Raw genomic sequence first — 21,739 nt, forward strand, 5'->3', positions numbered from 1 at the left:
TCATGTTCGATGTGTCCTGGTGGGGTCCCTTGGGCCCAGCACAGTTATCTGGCAGGTGCTCAATGTTTGTTGAGTGAATGAATAAACGGAAGCCTGTAAATGTGGTGTTTTCAGTGTTTCCACTGTCCTTAAGGAAGCTGGAGCAAGCAGCGACTTCCCCAGGCCAGCAGGTGACTGTCATTAATTTGCTAATGTTGTTTGTGGAACCAGACTCCCCGGGGAGGGGAAATGGCCCTCCCTGCTAGATAGGAGGGGGCGGCCTAATTATAGTTAAGCTTTAGCAAAGTCACCCCGATGGCTGGGGCAGGGGGTGCTCAGACTGGATGGGGGAAGGGGACAGGGCAGGGGAGGAGGGCAGTGAAGTGGAGCTAAGAGCTCAGCAAAGGGCTTTGTCCTGAAACTGTGGCTTTATGAAAGGAGAAAGAGGATACTAGAGTTGGTCTAAAGTGGAGACGCTCTGAGAAGCATCTGAAAAGTAAGTTCAGAAAGCTGGAGGAAGAGGACAAGGTGAAGCAGAGGGAAAATGATCTGACATTAACCAAATGCAGACAGTGCTGATAGAACCAGAAACTCAGTGAAGGGGCTGAGTCCAGATGAAGTAAGGATTCCTTTGTGCATCGTTACCTGTTGCCCCTGGCTTTACATTATTTTATTCCAGTGCTTCTCAAAATATGGTCTTTGTCTAGCAGTCTCAGCATCACCTGGGAAGTTAGAAATGCAAATTCTCAGGCCCCAGGCCAGACAGACCTACTGAATCAGAACCTTGAGGAGTGGGACCCTTTGAATAAGTCCTCCACGGGATTCTAATTTATGCTAAGGTTTGAGAACCACTGGTTTATCTGAAATCTAGCCATGGAGGGATGGGACACAGGACCGGGTAAAGTTTGGCAGGATATTGAGGGAAAATTCTGAAGCCTGGGCTGTAGGAATAATGGCAGATCCTGGTGGATTTCTACCAGTGGGCAGCATGAGAGTACAGAGTGCCTAGGGTTGGAGAAGAGGTACCAGAAAGATGGAGAGGGAACTCCTGTAGGGAGCTGGAAGTTTCTAAAGATAAACTTTGCTTCCTTTGAAATTTTACTCTTCATTCCACAAATATGAGCTGCATATCAGCCACTGTGCTCAGTGCCAGAGGACTCAAGAAAAATGGGTGACAAGAACCTTTGTCATGACCTGAGGGAGTGCCCAGGCCAGGTGCCAGATAGTTCCACAAACAACCAGTAACGTGATAAGTGATATAATCAGTCAGGAGCAAGACCTCGGAGAGGTGGAGACCCAGAGAGGTGAGGGAAGGCACCTCAAGACCCATTTGGGGACTTCCATAGTGGTCCAGTGGTTGGGGCTCCACGCTTCCGGGGCGTGGGTTCAATCCCTGGTCGGGGAACTAAGCGCCCACGTGCCCATGCGGTGTGGCCAAAAAAAAAAAAAAAGACCCATTTGGATTGAATCTTGAAGAAAGAGTAGTAGCTTATCTGGCCATCGAGGGGTGGGGGGAACAGTAGAAGAACACTATATGTAAAACCACAGAAGAAAAGGACAGAACATTTAGGGAATTCCAACTCTTGGCCAGAGGGAATGGTGGAGGAGAGGAGAGCGGTTGTAAATGCGGCTGGAAGAGAAGGTGGGGTCAGAGCTGGAAGGGGCACATTGGTCATATGCCAAAGAGCTTAGCCTTCGTGCTCAAGAGTAGGGATTCTCGAGCTATGCTCTCCAGGGACGACGCCCGCTTATTCTGGAACCAGGCCCGGTGCAAATGAGATGGATGCTCACAGTGAAAAACAAATCAGTTAATGGGTAGAAACTTCTCTATTTGAATTTTTTTTAACCATAAAGCTTTGCTCAGTCTTTGACAGATGCTCCTTCGTATCTGCTAGCAAGCAACAAAATGAATGAACATGTAGCAAAAGAATATTAAAGACAAACCCAGGACTGATTATGCTTAATTCAACAGTTTATTTTTTTTTCATGGACATCTGTGCTCGTGGCTCTGATTTTGTATTGCACACACATAATGTAGACGTATTTTCTGCTAGCACAAGTGTTCTTTTGAAAAGTGTTTTATTTCATATGATGCGATATCCTGTATCAATTATTTCCTCGCATTCTAGAAAGACCATCATGACTTCCAGCTGCCGTGCCACCTGAACCAGTTGGAGAAGCTGTCCATTAGATGGTGAGGAACCACCGAAGGGTTTTGAGCGGGGTGGGGGATATGAATACATTTGCAATTTTGAAAGGTCACTCTGGCTCCAGGTTGGGGAGAAGATTGGAGCAGAGAGCAATTGAAGCGGTTAGGACTCAGGAACCAGAACACCGTTGTAGCAGTTCAGGCAAGAAATGATGGTGACAGGGACATGGGACTGGAGTAGCATGGAGGGAACAGAGTCCGCTTTAAAATGGGCCACCCATTAAGGGCCTTGTGTGCCCTGCTAAGGATGCTGAGGTCTCACCCTGTAGGGAATAAAGAGCCTTTGAAGCAGTGTTTCTTGGTGGACAGTACCTGAGCTGCATCAGAATCACCCTTACTGCTTCTTATAGAGGCCAAGGCCTAGACCCCACCACAGACCTGCCGAGACAGAATCTTTGTTCGGTAGAAGATTTCCAGGTGGTTGTGAGGTGCATCGCAGCTGGAGAACCACCATGTAAAGGTTATTGAGCAGTGACATGGCAGTGAGATCCATGTTTACACAGCACACTTGAGTCACCACAAGAAGAACTCATTGAAGGAGGGCAAGACCAAAGACAGGGAGACCAGTTAGGAGGCTACTGCCATAGTCCTAGGCTGGCTTTCTGTGTTGGGCAAGAGCCAGAACTCAAGAGAAGGCTGGGCACACTGCCCATATCAGGGATACTAATTGTCCTTAGACCCTGATTTGTACACATAGACTTAGACAAATGATACAATCTTGTGTTTCCTCAAACAATTCTTTTTTTTTTCTTTTTGGCTGTGCCAGGTCTTAGCCACTGGACCACCAGGGAAGTCCCCCTCAAACAATTCTTGTTCACCACAATTAGTCCTCAGTGGTCTTCCCAGAATCAGAGTTAGTCTAAGATGTGTGATCATGTCAAATGCGTTGTGTACCTACCAGGGCACTGCACTAGGCACTGGGAGAGGTAGAAAGAAATATGAGGTATGGCTTCTGTTCTGAAGGAAGTTCCTGTCTAACTGGGGAGACGAGATATATATGCACTAAAAGTCAAATAGTAAATAACAAATGTGTCTTAAGGCAGTATCCAATATGAAGCATAGACAATAAATACCAATGCTCTATTTCTGTTTTCTTTTTCTTTTCTTTTGTTTTTTCCTGCGCCGTGCGGCTTGCAGGATCTCAGTTCCCCGACCAGGGATCGAACCTGGGCCACGACAGTGAAAGCGCCGAGTCCTAACCACTGGACTGCCAAGGAATTCCCCCAGGGCTCTAGCTCTTAACCTAGTGGTGATCACATGGGTGTTTGCTTTATAAATATTGATTTTTGCTTTATCTTTCTGCTTTAGGAACTCTTTGGGATATGTGTTACATTTCACGAGATAAAAGAAGGTTTAAAAAGACAATAAGTTCTGTGAGTTGAGTGACATTCACCCACAGCCCCTAGACATGGTACAGAATCTAGAGAAAGAAGGTCTCTACCCAGTGACCCTGCAGTCTTCCACAGATGAGCCACCAGCACTGTGAAAGGATTGAAATAAGCCACATAGGTGGAATCAAGATGATAACGACACCTCAGTGAGATACTGGCATCACCATCACCACCATTAGTCATCGGTTAAGGTGAAGTCTTTTTTTATCAATCTGTCAATGCTTTGCGTTTAGGTATTGATTTAACTTTGCATTCATAAACATGTGCACATGTAGGCGTGTGCTCACGTACATGTGTGCACACACACACACACACACACACACACACAGTGTCTTATTCCAAAACAGATTTTATGGGTCAATAAACTGGGAATAGAACATCGGTATCAAAAAGGAGAATTTAGATATGCTGAATCTAGTGGGTTGATATAATTGCCATGATTAAGCTTTAAATAGGATTCTTAGCTTCTTGGAAGATATAGCAAAAGGAGAAATACTAGCTGGCTTAGTTTTATGTATTTTCTGTACACAGGGATCACTGATTCATTAATCTCACAAATATTAATAGATAACCTACTGTGTGCCAAGTCTTAGACTAGCTGCTGGAGATCATTGGTGAGTAAAACCAAACTTGGTCCTGGCCTTCATGGAGCTTATGGTCTAGTAGGGAGGACCGACAAAAATCAAATAATCACACACATAAAATGAAGAAATAAAACTGCAGTAAGAGCAATTAAGGACATACTTATTGGGGGGGGCGGCACAGATTTGACTTAGTCTAGCTTGTCAGTGTAGGAGGCTTCGTGGAGGAAGTGATGTTTAAATCGAGATCTGCGGATTAAATAAGAGTCAGCTAGGTGAAGGGAGGACGGGAGTGGGATGGGCATTCCAGGCAAAGGAAAGAGCATGTTCGAAGGCTGTGTTCAAGAAGCGGAAAGGAAAAAAAAAGAAGAAGCGGAAAGGAAGCTGGTGTTCCTGGAGTACAGACGGACTGGAGGGGAATGAAATGAGGCTGCAGACATAGGCACAGAGCCAGATAACTCAGGGCCCTCGGCCATTGCACAGAGCTGTTTGGACTTTTTTACCCTAAGCCATGGGGAGCCACTGAGGAGTTTGTGACAGGGGTGTGGCATGATCAGACTCGTGTTTTTTTTTTTGTTTTTTTTTTTTTTTTTGGTGGTACGCGGGCCTCTCACTGTTGTGGCCTCTCCCGTTGCGGAGCACAGGCTCCGGACGCGCAGGCTCAGCAGCCATAGCTCACGGGCTCAGCCGCTTTGCGGCATGTGGGATCTTCCCGGACCGGGGCACGAACCCGCGTCCCCTGCATCGGCAGGCGGACTCTCAACCACTGCGCCACCAGGGAAGCCCCAGACTCGTGTTTTGAAAAGTTCCTTGGCTTCAGTGTGGAGAGCATATTGAAGAGAAGAAAATGGAGGCAGAAAACCAGTTAGGGGAATTCCTTGGCGGTCCTGATTAGGACTCGGCGCTTCCACTGCAGGGGCACGGGTTCGATCCCTGGTCTGGGAATTAAGATCCCGCATGCTGCACGGCACGGCCAAAAAAAGAAAGAAAGAAAAAAAGAAAAAAACGTTAGGAGGCTCTTTTAGTCTTCCAGCTGAAAGATCATGGAGGCTTGTACTAGGGCAGTAGAAGTAGAGATGGAGAGAAGAGAACTTATTGGGGAGCTATTTAGAAGGTAAAGACAACCCAGATTTGGTGATGTGGGAGACGAGGAAGACAGATATGCCGAAGGTGACTCTTAAGTTTCTGGCTTATATGGTCCTGCAATTCGTTGAAATGGGGAACACTGGAGAACGACAGGTTCGAGGAAGAGAGAGAAAGTCTTTGGCTCCAGTTTGGGATTAGCTTGAGTTTGAGATGCTTTTGAGACATTGAAGGGGAAGATGTCAAGTAGGCAACTGGAGCTCCCAGAAGAGGGGCCAGGACCAGAGCTATAAATCTAGAAGTCATTGGTGTATAGGTAGTGTGTAAAGCCATGGGAATAAATGAAATGACCTAGGGAGAAAGTAAAGAAAAGGACCCAAGACTGATCCCTGAAAAACACCAGCATTTCGAGAAGAAGAACCTGAGAAGGGAACTGCAAAGGAGAAGCTAGAGAGGTTGGAGGTAAACCAGGATCACGGGCTGCCGAAGTCCAAGGACAAGAGGATTTCAAGAAGGTAGTCAACAGAATTGAATACTGCCAAGAGGTCAAAGGAAGTAAGGGAAAACTGTTCACAGACTTTAGGGTCCATGAAGGTCATTGAGCTCAACAAGAGCTGTTTCAGGGGAGACATGGTGGCAAAAAATGGCTTGAGCGTGTGGAAGAACGATTGGGAAACGACTAAATGGATTCAGGAAATATAGTCAGTTATTTGGAGAAGTTTGGCTGTGAAGGAAAACAGAGATGGTAGCTGGAGAAGGATGTGGGAGGTTGGAGTTTCTTTAAAGATGGCAGAAAAGACCTGCGAAGGTTTGAATGTTGTTGGAAAGGATCCAGGTGAGAGAGTGATAGAAGATGTGCAGTAATATGCTGCTAAATGTTTGACAGCTGGTTCTCTGAGAAGAAAAAGAAAAAAGCAACCCTGATATGCAGCATTTGCTTATTTCCGTGGTGTAAATATTCTCACCACAACTGATTTCAAGCTCTCAATGTGAGTGAGTTCTCAAGCCCTGCAAGTAGGCTCCCACACACCACCGAAGGCAGAAAGCATTGAAATATTTATCAGTTACCTTTTTCTTTTGTCAATTTCTTGTATATGTCCTTTGCCTGCTTTTATACAGGAACACTTTTTTCCTTGTTAATTCATATGAGCTCTTTATATATATATGGATATTAACACTTTGTCATTTATTTATAGCGGACTTTTGTGTAAAGAAGTTTAAAATATTTGTACAGTCAAAATCTATCAATATTTCTCTTTATGATTTTTTCCCTTGGTGTTCTGCATTTCTTTGTGAATTAGTAAATTGGCCCTCTGCTTTGATTTATGTGAAATTGGCTATCATGAATTAGCTTTCCTGAGGCTGAGGTGTTTTAAATCTCAAAGGTGATGAACAGACTGTGGCTCTTAGTGAATCCACCAAGGTACTAACCATCTTGTGAGTTCTCCTGGTGGCCAGGTAACACCTCTAACCTCATCTTTTCAATTCATTATTTCAGATATCATACTAAGACAGAAGGCACTTGCCAAGAGCCTGCCCTCTCTTTTAAAATTTCTACTCCAATAATTTGAATCTGCGTTTCAATCACCTGCACAGATATTCTCCCTACCACGGCAAATAAGACATTCAGGGACTTTTAGTAGCTAGTGACATGATTCTATCATCACCTGCCGAGAAGGACCTCAAGAGATAATCAGACCTAGTATTTTGCTCCTAATAGAAGTAAGTAAAGTAAAATTGTAATCATTGACTTTAGCACGTATTTTCCATACTCAACTGGTCAATATTAAATAACTTGATAAAGTAGATTCATTCACCTCAGGCCATATTGACTTGCAGCTAATTCAACCAAGCCTGCTCATGGGTAATTCATGTTACTTAAAATCAGACATCCCATAGTGTCAATCACCAGCTGCAGGATCAAGTCAAGGATACGGCCAGGGCTTCCAGGGTTGGGTAAGCCAGTGGAATGAATTCACTTATTCGTTTATTCAATAAAGGTTTACTGAGCACTGTACATAACGCTGAGCACTGTACATAACGCTGGGGATACAGCAGTGAACAAGTGCTATTATGGAACTTACAGTCTAGGTGGGCGTGGAGGGAAAGACATACAGGCTATTATAATACGACGTGATAAAGAGAACCACTGGATGCTACGGGGCCCTCAGGGGATGGGTACCTAATTCTGGTAATTAAGTAAGCCTTTCCAGAGGGAGTGATGACTAAGTTGAGACCTGAATGGCAGTAGGAGTTGGGCGAACAAGACAAAGGCAATGATCATCTCATCAAGCTGAGGTCTAGGAAGAAAACACTAGTAACCAGAAATGGGTGGAGAAATGCCTGATGGTCAGCAAAGGTTCAGAGGTGGGTTCCAGTGGTGTGAGTCCATTATCTTGAGCTAGAGTCAAAAACCAAGGGTGGGGCTTCCCTGGTGGTACAGTCGTTAAAAATCTGCCTGCCAATGCAGGGGACACGGGTTTGAGCCCTGGTCCGGGAAGATCCCACATGCTGCAGAGCAACTAAGCCCGTGCGCCACAACTACGGAGCCTGAGCTCTAGAGCCCGCGAGCCACAACTACTGAAGCCCGCGCGCCTAGAGCCCGTGCTCCGCAACAAGGGAAGCCGCCACAATGAGAAGCCCGCACCACAACGAAGAGTAGCCCCTGCTCACCACAAGTAGAGAAAGCCCGCACGCAGCAACAAAGACCCAATGCAGCCAAAAATAAATAAATTAAATAAATTAATTAAAAAAAAAAAAACAAGGGTGAGCATGGATGTGTATATTGCAGGTGGGGGAGTAGGTTCCAGAATTAAGAACCTTTCATTCTCCTGCAGAGACATGGGGCGTGGGGACTTTGAAGAGCAAGTACTTTAAAAAAAATATTTAGTTGTTTATTTGGTTGCACTGGGTCTTAGTTGCGGCACGCGGGCTCTTTAGCTGCGGCATGCATGTGGGATCTATTTCACTGACCAGGGATCAAACCCAGGCCCCCTGTATTGGGAGCTCGGAGTCTTAACCACTGTGCCACCAGGGAAGTCCCAGCAAGTACTTTTTAAAGTAAGCAAACAACAAGGTCCTACTGTAGAGCACAGGGAACTATATTGAGTATCCTGTGACAAACCATAATGGAAAAGAATATGAAAAAGAATATGTATATGTATAACTGAGTCACTTTGCTGTACAGAAGAAATTAACACAGCATTGTAAATCAGCTATACTTCAATAAAATTTGAAAAAAAAGTAAGCAAGGCAAAAATAAGCATGCCTCAAGTGCAGGTAAGATCTTAGCAGAAAGGACAAACACCCTTTCTGGAAGCTTGCTTTTATATGGAATGCCCCATTCCCACTCCTTGGAGGGGGCATATGTGACCTTTGCTGAGCTGGAATAGTACTGAGGTTCTGTTAGGATTATGGCAGGTTATTGATTAATGTCATGCTCCATATTGTAGAACTCAGGGACAGAACGGAGTGTTTTTTGACCTGTTGGCAAATAGTCAAAGTACCTTCCTGAGGAAGATCTGGGCTTCACTATAAGTAGCTTCATGGCCCACCTCCAGAAGGCATATCACCTTCCATTTAGGTGAGACCAGAGGTCGAGCTTCTCAATTTTCATAACAGAATATCTACCAACCACTTCCTCTATAGGTTTCCAAAATAAATGGATCAGTCCTCCATAAACAACAGAGAGAAAATACTAGCTAAGCCATTATCAGAGATGACAGGTTTAAATGGCCTGCCATGCAGTTCTTCTTTTAAAATTAATTAATTAATTATTTATTTAGCTGTGTCGGGTCTTAGTTGCCGTGCATGGGCTCTTCATTGCGGCACGCAGGCTCACTAGTTGTGGCTTGCTGGCTTAGTTGCCCCTCGGCATGTGGGATCTTAGTTCCCCCACCAGGGATCAAACGCAGATCCTCTGCATTGGAAGGTGGATTCTTAACCACTGGCCCGCTAGGGGAGTCCCCTGCCATGTAGTTCTGATCACAACTCTAGATAAGAGAACTGAAATTTTAGGAAAGTTTGCTTGGGGTGTGGCATCCACATTTTTTCAATTGTAGGTCACATGATAAAAGATGGAGATATGTACAGGCTGCATACATTGATGGTAATACTGAAATATGGCTTGTTGGCTGGTCAACTATATGGACTGTAGAGACAGTAATACAAAAGCATCCCCCAAAAGTTTAACCAACTGTATTCATTCAAAAGCACACATTGGTAAGTCTGTTGTTGGTCATTGGTCAGTTTTGATTGATTCAATAATAAGAGTAGAACACTGAAAAAAAAAAAAAAGAGTAGAACACTGACACTTAACAAAATGACCTGGAACAGTGAGACCTAATTCAGTCTGGGGCTGTCTTTTTTTTTTTTTTTTTAATTTTTTTTTTAAACATTTTTTATTTATTTATTTATTTTAGTTTTGGCTGTGTTGGGTCTTCGTTTCTGTGCGAGGGCTTTCTCTAGTTGCAGCGAGCGGGGGCCACTTTTCATCGCGGTGCGCGGGGCTTTCACTGTCGCGGCCTCTCTTGTTGCGGAGCACAGGCTCCAGACGCGCAGGCTCAGTAGTTGTGGCTCACGGGCCCAGTTGCTCCGCGGCATGTGGGATCTTCCCAGACCAGGGCTCGAACCCGTGTCCCCTGCATTGGCAGGCGGATTCTCAACCACTGCGCCACCAGGGAAGCCCCTGGGGCTGTCTTATGCTGACTTCAGAGACAGACTCCTGATGCGGGCTTCAATTTTGGCAGTTTTAAGAAAGAGAACACACCCTCAGCTGCATCAGGAGGACCTTACTTACCTTGTCTAGAGCTTGGCCATCCAACCTAAGACGTTGGGATAATGTTCACCTGCAAACTTCTGGGTGAATCCAGTTCACTGAGCTGAGCGTTGACACACACTAGTAGTGGGTTTGATAATTTAGTTGTAAGCAAAGTATAAACGAATAAATGACAACCTAATACTGCCTGTACTCCCAAGACAGTCATAAAAATGTCTTTTAAAGTATATTTTGGGGCTTCCAGGGTGGCGCAGTGGTTAAGAATCTGCCTGCCAGTGCAGGGGACATGGGTTTGAGCCCTGGTCAAGGAAGATCCCACATGCTGCGGAGCAACTAAGCCCGTGTGCCACAACTACTGAGCCTGCACTCTAGAGCCCGCGTGCCACAACTACTGAAGCTCGTGCGCCTAGACCCCGTGCTCGGCAACAAGAGAAGCCACTGCAATGAGAAGCCTGCGCACCGCAACAAAGAGTAGCCCCCGCTCGCCACAACTAGAGAAAGCCTGCGCGCAGCAACGAAGACCCAATGCAGCCATAAATAAATAAATAAATAAAATTTATTTTATCTGCCTGCCGATGCAGAGGACACGGGTTCGTGCCCCGGTCTGGGAAGATCCCACATGCCGCGGAGCGGCTGGGCCCGCGAGCCATGGCCGCTGAGCCTGCGCGTCCGGAGCCTGTGCTCCGCAACAGGAGAGGCCACAACAGTGAGAGGCCCGCGTACCACAAAAAAAACCCAGAAAACAAAAACTATTATACTAGAGGGACTTCCTTGGCGGTCCAGTGGTTAAGACTCCGTGCTTCCACTGTAGGGGGCGTGGGTTTGATCCCTGATCAGGGAACTGGGATCCCTCATGCTGCGTGGCATTGGCCAGGAAAAAAACCTATTATACTAGAGAAAAATAAAACCTATCAACCTCTTCTGACCACCTCACCACTGTGCCTTAAACTCCCCTGGGCCCTCTGCATCCTACCAGGCTACACGAAATACAGGACAATCAACAATTCCTGGCACCGGCCAAGCATGGCCCAGGCCTGGAAGCTGGCTCTGACCCTGCTGTTATTGCTCTTGCTGTTTTGGCTTACAGAGTCCTGACTCTGCGTATCTGGCCTAAGGTAAGAGGCTCCTTCCTCCAGTCCTGGGCTCTCAGGATCCTGTGGTCTAAACTCTCCTCTGCACCCCTCCCCTTGCACCCAGGGAAGGGATCTTCGCACGATTGTGACTTATTTCCACCAATATAGTGCAGAACTCTTCAAAATCTATGAATGCATTGAACTCAAGAAGGCTCGGCGATGGAAAATGAGGGATTTCCAGTCACCATCTGCCCAATCCACATGTCCAGTTGGAGTCTGCATTTCCTTGAACAAATCAACAGAGCTTTTGTTTGTCCCCTGCAGTTTCAAGTGCAATGTGCTCAGATGTCTTGTCACATCCATAAGAAAATATAATCTTGTGAATCACTGGAGGTCTAACAAATTGGATTTGGGGACTCATTCCAAAAAGTCCTTGATTGGAGATGGCAGCTCAGTAAATCTGCATACTTGGGATCAATCTCTTCTAAATAGCTCATAAACTGCTCGTGATTAAAGGCGTGAGCACAGAGGAAATTCATAATCTTCATTGCTTTCTCCATCCCATCATGTGGTAAACTGGACCTGCAAAATTCATGGCATGAGGTATGAGGCAATGACAGCTGGGCCCACCAAATTTCTCTTGGCTTGAATACATTGTTTAAATCTTATTTACCTTTCAAAGCAGGCGCTCCATGTATAACAAGTGAACTTTTCCATGTTTAGAACTTTTTAAAGTCCTTTTAAAAAGCTGGTTGGGACCTCCTAATTCATGTGCGTTGGCCTTAAAAAAATAGCATGGGGACTTCCCTCCCAGTCCAGTGGGAGCACGGGTTCGACTCCTGGTCGGGGAATTAGATACCACATGTGGCAACTAAGAAGTCCGCATGCTGCAACGAAGACCCAACACAGCCAAAATAAATAAATTTAAAAAAAGCATGGACCTCGGGGCCAGACCCTTTAGGTTTAAATCTCAGTATGTCTCTTGCTAGCTATATGTCCTAGGCAAAATGCTTAACCTCTTTGTGCCCCAATTTCTTCTTTCCCTGTAAAATTCAGGTGATGATAATAAGATTACCTATGTTACGGGGTTATTATGAGGATGAAGTATGTTAAAATTTATAAAACGCTTAGAACAGTACTGACATATAATAAAAGCCATTAAGTATTAGTTATTAAGTAAATTAGATTAGTTAATTTATCTAAAAATCTCAGGCAGGCACAAACAACAACTCCCCTTTCCCAGGCCATGTTTGGGTCTGCAAGCTTCATGTCAGACACCTTGGATGTCCATTCACTCTCCTGGGTACTCTAAGTCCTCTTCTTCAGTCAAATTAGAGCACTTGAAACCCGTGTATTTGGTCACCTTTGCAGGATCACTTTCCCTGAGTTTTACTTCTAATGCTATACCTTCCACTTTTTTTTTTTTTTTTTTTTGCGGTACGCGGGCCTCTCACTGTTGTGGCCTCTCCCGTTGCGGAGCACAGACTCCGGATGCGCAGGCTCAGCGGCCATGGCTCACGGGCCCAGCCGCTCCACGGCATGTGGGATCTTCCCAGACCGGGGCACGAACCCGTGTCCCCTGCATCGGCAGGCGGACTCTCATCCACTGCGCCACCAGGGAAGCCCATATATCTTCCACTTTTGATCATTACAATAAAGAGTCATGTAAAATGCTTTTCTGCTGACTATTAAAAAATATTGTTAAGGACAATATCCAATATAGTACATATTTGCACCTCTAGCCCAAACTGTCCAGCTCCAGCCTCATGTATGCAGGTGCCCGTCTGGCATTGCCACTTAGATATTTCAAAAGAAACAGACTCAACAAATTCAAGAACAAATACATCATCTCCTCCCTGCTCTTGACCCTCAACCTGATTTTCATCAGTGTTCCACCTCTCAGAGAATGGCACCACCATTTAGCCTATCACACAGATCAGAATCATAGGAGTCATCCTTTTTTTTTTTAGTGCAAAACAATAAATTTTTATTTGTTCACAGTTAAACACAAACAACTGCCTTGACATTTTAGAACATTCTAAGAAGGACAGCAAACACTTTTGATTCCAATTCCCATTCACTAAGATTGTACCATTATATTATAAATGTAAATTTATTATTAATGGCACAAGTAACACATGAATCCATTCTTTTTTTTCTTTTAAATTAAGTTTTATTGGAGTATAGTTGATTTACACTGTTGTGTTAGTTTCTGCTGTACAGCAAAGTGAATCAGTTATACATATACATATATCCACTCTCTTTTAGATTCTTTTCCCATATATGTCATTACAGAGTATTGAGTAGATTTCCCTGTGCTATACAGTAGGTCCTTATTAGTGATCTATTTTATATATAGTATTGTGTATATGTCAATCCCAATCTCCCAATTTATCCCTCCTCCCCCTTCCCCCTTGGTAACCATAAGTGTGCTTTCTACATCTGTGACTCTGTTTCTGTTTTGTAGATAGGTTCATTTGTAGCCTTTTTTTAAAGATTCCACATATAAGCGATATCATATGATATTTGTCTTTGTCTGATTTACTTCACTCAGCATGATAATCTCTAGGTCCATCCTACATGAATCCATTCTTTTTTTTTTTAAATGTCTTCTATTTATTTTTATTTTTTTGGCTGCTCTGGGTCTTTGTTGTGGTGAACGGGCTTCTCATCACGGTGGCTTCTCTTGTTGCGGAGCACAGGCTCTAGGCATGCGGGCTTCAGTAGTTGTGGCTCGCGGGCTCTAGAGCACAGGCTCAGTAGTTGTGGCACATGGGCTTAGTTGCTCCGTGGCATGTGGGATCTTCCCGGACCGGGACACGAACCTGTGTCCCCTGCATCAGCAGGCGGACTCTCAACCACTGCGCCACCAGGGAAGCCCCTCCACTCTTATTTTAAAAAGAAAACAAAAACAAAAGAATAAAGTAAAAGTTCCCTTTCATCAGTCATCTCCAAACCTAATCTCATCCCTAGAGGTTACCAGTGTTTGACATACATCCTTCTAAAGCACTGACTCTGTATGTGTATCTGTATGTGCACTGAAAGGGAGTGAACTCAGATATAATGTTAAACGAAAAAATATTGCAAAACAGTATTTACAGTCTGGCACATTTTTTTAAACCCTCATTAGCTATTATTTCAGTTCTGGACACAAATCCAATGTGTGTGTGGGGTGGTGCTTCCCCACACCCACAAGCAATTCTTGGACACCAGCAGGGTGACTGAGAATTCAAATCAATTCTTTTTTTTTTTTTTTTTTTTGGCCATGCCAGGTGGCTTGTGGGATCTCAGTTCCCAGACCAGGCTATGGCAGTGAAAGCCCAGATAATTCTAACCACTAGGCCACCAAGGAACTCCCTCACATCAGTTCTGTTACAATTTGATCGTGTCAGATCCCACAGGTTAAGGGTTCAGTATCAAAAGATGCCCCCCACCCCGACTTCAGATGCTAACTGCAAGTTCAGGTCACCTATGCTTCTGACCAATCGGCTATAAATCAGAGGTTCACATGACCCCCTCCTCAGGTTCAATTAATCTGCTAGAACAGCTCATCATACAACTCAGAGAAACACTTCCTTACATTTGCCAGTTTTATTAAAGGATATGATAAGGATACAGATGAACACCCAGATGCAAGAGATGCACAGGGCGAGTTCTGTGGGAAGGGGGTGGAGCTTCCATGCCCTCTTCAGGTGCACTACTTTCCCGGCATCTCCAGCTCTTCACCGATGTGGATGCTCTCCGAAGCCCATACGATTGGGATTTCGTGGAGGCTCCATCACATAGTCATGATTGAACATGAATTCCATTTTCAGCCTTTCTCCCTCTTCAAGAGAATGGGGGACAAGGGCTGAAAATCCCAAGCTTCTAATCATGGCTCGGTCTTTCTGGTGACCAGCCCCCATGTAGGAGCCATCCAGGAGCCCACCCAGAGTCGCCTCATGAAAACAAAAGACACTCCTACCACCCAGGTAATTACAAGGGTTTCAGGAGCCCTGTGTCAGAAACCAGGGTTAAAAACCAAATATTGGAACAAAAGGTGCTCCTACTGCTCTCGTCACTTAGGAAACTACAGAGTTGCAGAAGCTCTGTGCCAGCAACCGGGTCAAAGCCCAATACTTATATTTTTTATTATCTCGTAACTATGAATTCTGTATGCCAGAACTGACATCTTTATGATATTGAGTCTTTCCATTCCTGAACATGGTGCATCCCTCCAAACATTCAGGTCTTCCTTTATGTCCCTCAGTAACAGTGCAAGTCTTCACTGTGCTCAACAACGATGTCTCGTAAATAGTTGGCATACAATAAATACCCGTTGATGATTATTTCATAAGGGTTTACTTGGGAATTGGAGATCAAGAAGACAGAGCCAACCTTAGGGAAAAGCAGTGACTTTGGGTCAGTTACTTGTCGTGCCTCAGTTTCCCTTTCTGACAAATGGGCATAATCATAGTACCCACTCCAGAGGACTTCTGTAAGAAGTGAGATAATTCATGCAACTTAGAACAGTGAGTGCCTGGCGCATAATTAGTGCCTGCTTCTCATTAGCTGCGATTACTGTTGCTAGCTACTTGGCCTTGGCCATATTCTTTAACCTCTAATCTGTCATTCAATCTCTCATTTAATTTGTCGTCATTCCTCACTTGATTGCTCTAAGGATTCAAAGTGCTTCACACATAATAGGTATTCAAATAACTATTCCCTTGGTTCTTTATATGGTAATAATAATATTTAACATATGAACACTTGCTTTATGCCAAGCATTTTATCTATTACCTTAGTTAATCCACTTAATTATCAAGAAAACTATACGAAAAAGGTGTGATATTGGGAAGCAGGTATCCCTAGTTTAAGAATGAGTAACTTGGGACTTCCCTGGTGGTGCAGTGGTTAAGAATCCGCCTGCCAATGCAGGGGACACGGGTTGGAGCCCGGGTCCGGGAAGATCCCACATGCCACTTAGCAACTAAGCTCGTGCACCACAACTACTGAGCCTGTGCGCCACAACTGCTGAAGCCTGCGCACCTAGAGCCCGTGCTCTGCAACGAGAAGCCACCGCAATGAGAAGTCCGTGCATCGCAACGAAGAGTAGCCCCTGCTCACCGCAACTAGAGAAAGCCCGCGCGCAGCAACGAAGACCCAATGCAGCCAAAAATAAATAAATAAATAAAAGAATGAGTAACTTGAAATAGTTTGCGACTGGCCCAAGGGCATATCCTAAGTGGCTCAGCTGAGATTTAAACTCTTATTTCTTTTCCAAATATTGACGCTGGAGTGGGTGATGGCCAGTCATTTGTAAATTCAGTGCCTGAGCCATTATTGCCACATGGCTAAAGATTGATTCCCCTTACCGGCTGGATGTGAAAGGCTTTCTTGTCTTCCTCCAAGAATAGGAGCACTTTGCTGCCCCCTAGTGTCCAGCCAAGTTCTTACCCCCAGGTTCCACTTTATTAAACAAAACAACTAACCATCTTTTTTTATTATTATTAATTTTTATTGGAGTATAGTTGCTTAACAATGTTGTGTTAGTTTCTACTGTACAGCAAAATAAGTCATCTATACATATACATATATCCCCTCTTCTTTTGGATTTCCTTCCCATTTAGGTCACCACAGTGTCTTAAGTAGAGTTCCCTGTGCTATACAGTATGTTCTTATTAGTTGTCTATTTTATGCATAGTATCAATAGTGTATATGCGTCAATCCCAATCTCCCAATTCCTCCTATCCCCCCTTCCCACTTGGTATCCATACATTTGTTCTCTACGTCTGTGTCTCTATTTCTGCTTTGCAAATAAGATCATCTGCACCTTTTTTCTAGATTCCACATATATGTGTTAATATACGATATTTGTTTTTCTCTTTCTGACTTACTTCACTCTGTATGACACTCTCTAGGTCCATCCACGCCTCTACAAATGACCCAATTTCGTTCCTTTTCATGGCTGAGAAATATTCAATTGTATATATGTACAACATCTTTTAGTTAATTTGTTTATTTATTTTTGGCTGCTTTGAGTCTTCGTTGCTGTGTGCAGGCTTTCTCTAGCTGCGGAGAGTGGGGGCTGCCCTTCGTTGTGGTGCCCAGGCTTCTCATTGTGGTGGCTTCACAGGCTTAGTTGCTCCGTGGCATGTGGGATCTTCCCAGACCAGGGATTGAACCCATGTCCCCTGCATTGGCAGGCGGATTCTCAACCACTGCACCACCAGGGAAGTCCCTGTATCACATCTTCTTTAACCATCTTTTTTATTCCCATAATTTCCCTCTAGGAAAGGTGTTACCTTGGGAGAGGCAAGGAAAAAGAGTGATTGAGGGAGACTGTTGTTACTGGTTTTTTGCCTGTTTTTTAACATAGAGGAGAAAATCTGAGTGTCTCTTACACCATCCAGCATGACGTGCCAGAAATGTCTGGGAAAAAGCAACAGAGCAACACAGCATTCTGACAGTTCAGCCTGCAGAGCCCCCCACTGCTGGATTTCTCCAAGCAGGGTCCCAGTTTCCATCTCTGTGGAAATGTCTTCTCCCTCCATCCCCTGCCTCAGCTCCTGGACCTCACAGGAAGGATCTGGGGAATAGGTGGGAGGGTCACCCCAGCTCCTGGTTCTGCCCCCCGTTGCTCTATTTACCCACAGCTGGCCCTGGCCCTCTGGGCACATTGGCACATCTAGAGGTCCTGCTTGTAGGTGGGGGCAGCATGGGGATTCTAGGCAGAGCCAGGACTCCTGGGGTGTCTGGTGTGGACACCCAACTGTCAGCTACTCATGGAATGAAGAGAGTGGGCAGGCATCTGCTACAACATGATCCATTGGTATGAAATAGAAGGTGCAGGGAGATTCCATTCATGTATTTTACATATGCACTTACAGGTATATATTATGTTTCATATACACACATGCACATATGTTGATGCCTACATACATGCCAGAGGAAGTTATGTCAAAATAGTAACAATGTTTAGCATCTAGGATGTAGGATTGTGGATGGGTTTTCCCTGCACTTACCTGTATTTTCAAATAATCTCTAGCAAATATATATTAGATCCACAAGCCCTGATTCTTGGTCACATTCACCAGAAAATAAACCTGAATAGCCATAGGTCCTGCATGTGACAGATTTCAAGAATTCAGTCTTACTGTCTCTAAAACCCATGCTTAAACTTGTCAGATCGTGGGTCCTAATTTGGGGGTGGTGGAAACTAAGTCACTGTGGCAGAGAGGTTAGCACCTGTTTCTAGAAACTTTGGATGAGGGGCAGCATGTCAGGATTAGTCTGGAGAACAGGGATCCCAGGAACCCTGAGAGCACCTACTGAGAAAGAAATAGTTCCCCCTTTCCCTCCTTTCTATTCCCTTCTTCCCTCATCTGTTGGTTCATTTATTCGTTCAGACAGCAAACCTTTTCCAAATACTTATTGATAGCTGTGCAGGCACTGGACTAGACTCTGGGGATACAGGGATGAGAAGACCCAGCGCCTGCCCTCAGGAAGCTCACCGCTTACTGGAGAAGACAGACAGACAAATCGCATGAGACTCAGACATTAACTGAGGCCTGTACAGGATGCTGCAGGGTCACCGAGGAACGATTGGCTAACTGCCTGGAGACATGGGAGCTTCACAAAGCTGGTGACAGCTGGGTTGGGTCTTAAGGGATGAATAAGAGTTTTCCAGGCAGACTAGGAGCAGGAAGCACCTTCCGAGAAGAGAGTGCAGCATGCGCAGAGGCACCTAGGTGTGAAGGAGCCTTGTCGGATTTTAAGCTGGGAGGGCAACATGGTCAGATTGAGTCACTCTTTGACTCAGTATACGTGTGCCACGGGAATAGCTCTGGAGGTCCAGTGGTTAGGACTCTGCGCTTCCACTGCAGGGGATACTGGTTCGATCCCTGGTTGGGAAACTAAGATCCTGCATGTCGTGCAGCGCGGCCAAATATGTGTGTGTGTGTGTGTGTGTGTGTGTGTGTGTGTGACACACTGTGCTAGTAGTGGGGGTGATGGCAGTGAAAAAACCAAGTCCCTAAACCTATGGAGCTCACATTCGAGTTGGAAAGACTGACACAGAGCAAAAGGGATAAAAATAAAGCAGGGGACGGGACGAGAGAGAGACCAGAGGGTGCCATTTTAGACACAGTGGTCAGGGAGGCCTTCCCTGACCAAGGGACGTTTGAACAGGATTGGATGAAGTGAGGGAGCAAAAGGATCCTGAATGAATGGAGAAAGATCACGCCAGGCAGAGGGAACTGCAGGTGCAAAGGCCCTGAGGTGAGAGTGTGCTTGGCATAATCAAGGAACAAGCAGGTGGGGTGGGGGAGGACTAGAACAGCATGAGGGAGTGAAGGTCGGGGTGAAGTTAGCAGGAGATGGGGTGGGTGAGGTAGAGGAGGACCCGATCACAGAGGGCCTTGTGAGCCACGCACAGCAAGAAGTGGAGACCTCCCTCTGAGTGGGATGGGGAGCTTTTGCTGAGACTACTTGTTGGGTTATGAGAGAAAAGTGCGGCATTACAATGATGCGAAGGTCTTCACCCAAGCAACTGGAAGGCTGGAGATGCCATTAAGTGACGTGGAGGAGACTCGGGGAAAGCTGGGGAGGACTCCAGTTTAGACGTGTTGAGTTTGGGAGGCCTATTAGACCTCGAAGGGGAGCTGTTGAGCAGGCAACTGGATCTGTCTGTCTAGCACCCAGAGGAGGGTTCAGAGCAGCAGGGGGGACATTTAAAAACCTGACACCAGATGAGACCCTCAAAGGAGGGAATGCACAGAGAGAAGCCGTCCAAAGCCAGGGCCCTGTGGCTCTGCAATCTCCAGACGCTAGAGGATGCTGAGAGGAGGAGCCAGCAGAAGGCATTGAGGATTCACTGACTGGCTAGTGAGATCAAAGGAAAAGCAGGAGAGCTTGCTGTCCCAGAAGCCAAGGGAAGCAAGGGTCGAAGAGAGGACAGAATGATGGACTGCATCAAATGCCCGGAGAGCTCCAGTAAGATGAGGACTCAGAACTCACCATTGGACTTGACAGCAGGGAGGGAGGCCGTGGATGACCTTGTCACGCTCCCGCCTCATGGGCACGCAACCTGTGCAGTTGGACAGTCCGCTCTCAGCAGGGTCTTGCGCTAGTCTAATGCTCTTCTGTCGCCATCTGGAAACTCTTAAGCAACTTTTTCCAGTGGGTTGGATGATGACCCCTCTCCCAAAAGGTATGTCCACCCGAATATGACCTTATTAGGAGAAAGGGTTTTTGCAGATGTACTTAAGGTAAAGATCTTGAGGTGAGATCAGATTGGATTAGGGTGGGCCCTAAACCTAGCAACAGATGTCCTAATGGGAGGAGAGCGGGGAAAGACACACAGAGAAGGTGAAGATAGAAGCAGGTATTGGAGTGATGCATCTATAAGCCAAGGAACGCCAAGCGCTGTCTGTGGCCATTGGGAGCTAGAAGAGACACGAGGAATGGATTCTCTTTCAGAACCTCCAGAAGGAACCTACCCTGCTGACACCTTGATTTTGGACTCCCGGCTTCCAGAACTGTGAGAGAATCAATTTCTGTTCTTTTAAGCCACCCGGCATGTGGTAATTTGTTACGATAACTGTAGGGAAAAAATACACTTTTGAACAGAGCCCCACGTATTCACTTTGCCTTGGGCCCTGCAAATGATGTAGCCGGTCCTGCCTCGGCAAGTGCGGATTCTGAGGCTTGGTGGGGTATGAACGTTATTGGAATGTGTTCAAGAGACAATGGGAGGTAAAAAGTAGAGACTGCCAGAGAAGACAATTTGAATTCCAGGCAGTCCTGCTGCAAAAGAGGGCACAGAAATGGAGTGGTGGGCTCATGGACACATATCCAGACAAAACTCTAATTCGAAAAGATACATGTTCATAACAGCACTATGTTCATAACAGCACTACTTACAATAGCCAAGACTATATGGAAACATATATATACACACACACAATGGAATATCAGCCATAAAAAAGAATGAAATAATGTCATTTGCAGCAACATGGATGGACCTAGAGATGATCATACTAAGTGAAGTAAGTTGCACAGAGAAAGATAAATATCATATGATATCACTTATATGTCGAACCTAAAATATGACACAAATGGGGATTCCCTGGCGGTCCAGTGGTTAGGACTTGGCGCTTTTACTGCCGGGGCCTGGGTTCAATCCCCGGTCAGGGAACTAGGATCCCACAAGCCTCAAGGCTCTGCCAAAAGAAACAAACAAACAAAAAACTAAAACTAAAATCTGATACAAATGAACATATCTATAAAACAGAAAGAGACTCACAGACATAGAGAACAGACTTGTGGTTGCCAAGGGGGAGGGGAGTGGGGGAGGGATGGAGTGGGAGTTTGGGGTTAGCAGATGCAGACTGGTATATGTAGAATGGATAAACAATGAGGTCCTACTGTGTAGCACAGGGAACTATATTCAATATCCTGTGACAAACCGTAATGGAAGAGAATACGGGAAAGTATATATATAAACTGAATCACTTTGCTGTACAGCAGAAACTAACACTACACTGTAAATCAACTGTACTTCAAAAAAAAAAAGAGGGCTTCCCTGGTGGCGCAGTGGTTGAGAGTCCGCCTGCCGATGCAGGGGACGCGGGTTCGTGCCCCTGGTCCGGGAAGATCCCACATGC

General features: G+C 45.4%; 1 non-coding gene across 1 annotated transcript; it reads left to right on the plus strand.

Annotated features, from left to right (window-relative positions):
* The first annotated feature begins 21,198 nt into the window (after nt 1–21,198).
* TRNAK-UUU (transfer RNA lysine (anticodon UUU)) lies at nt 21,199–21,270 on the plus strand. Its single transcript has one exon. It is a non-coding gene; the product is annotated as a tRNA-Lys (tRNA).
* The last annotated feature ends 469 nt before the right edge of the window (nt 21,271–21,739 follow it).

The sequence above is a fragment of the Phocoena phocoena genome, chromosome X, assembly GCF_963924675.1.
Source record: "Phocoena phocoena chromosome X, mPhoPho1.1, whole genome shotgun sequence".
Lineage (NCBI taxonomy): Eukaryota > Metazoa > Chordata > Mammalia > Artiodactyla > Phocoenidae > Phocoena > Phocoena phocoena.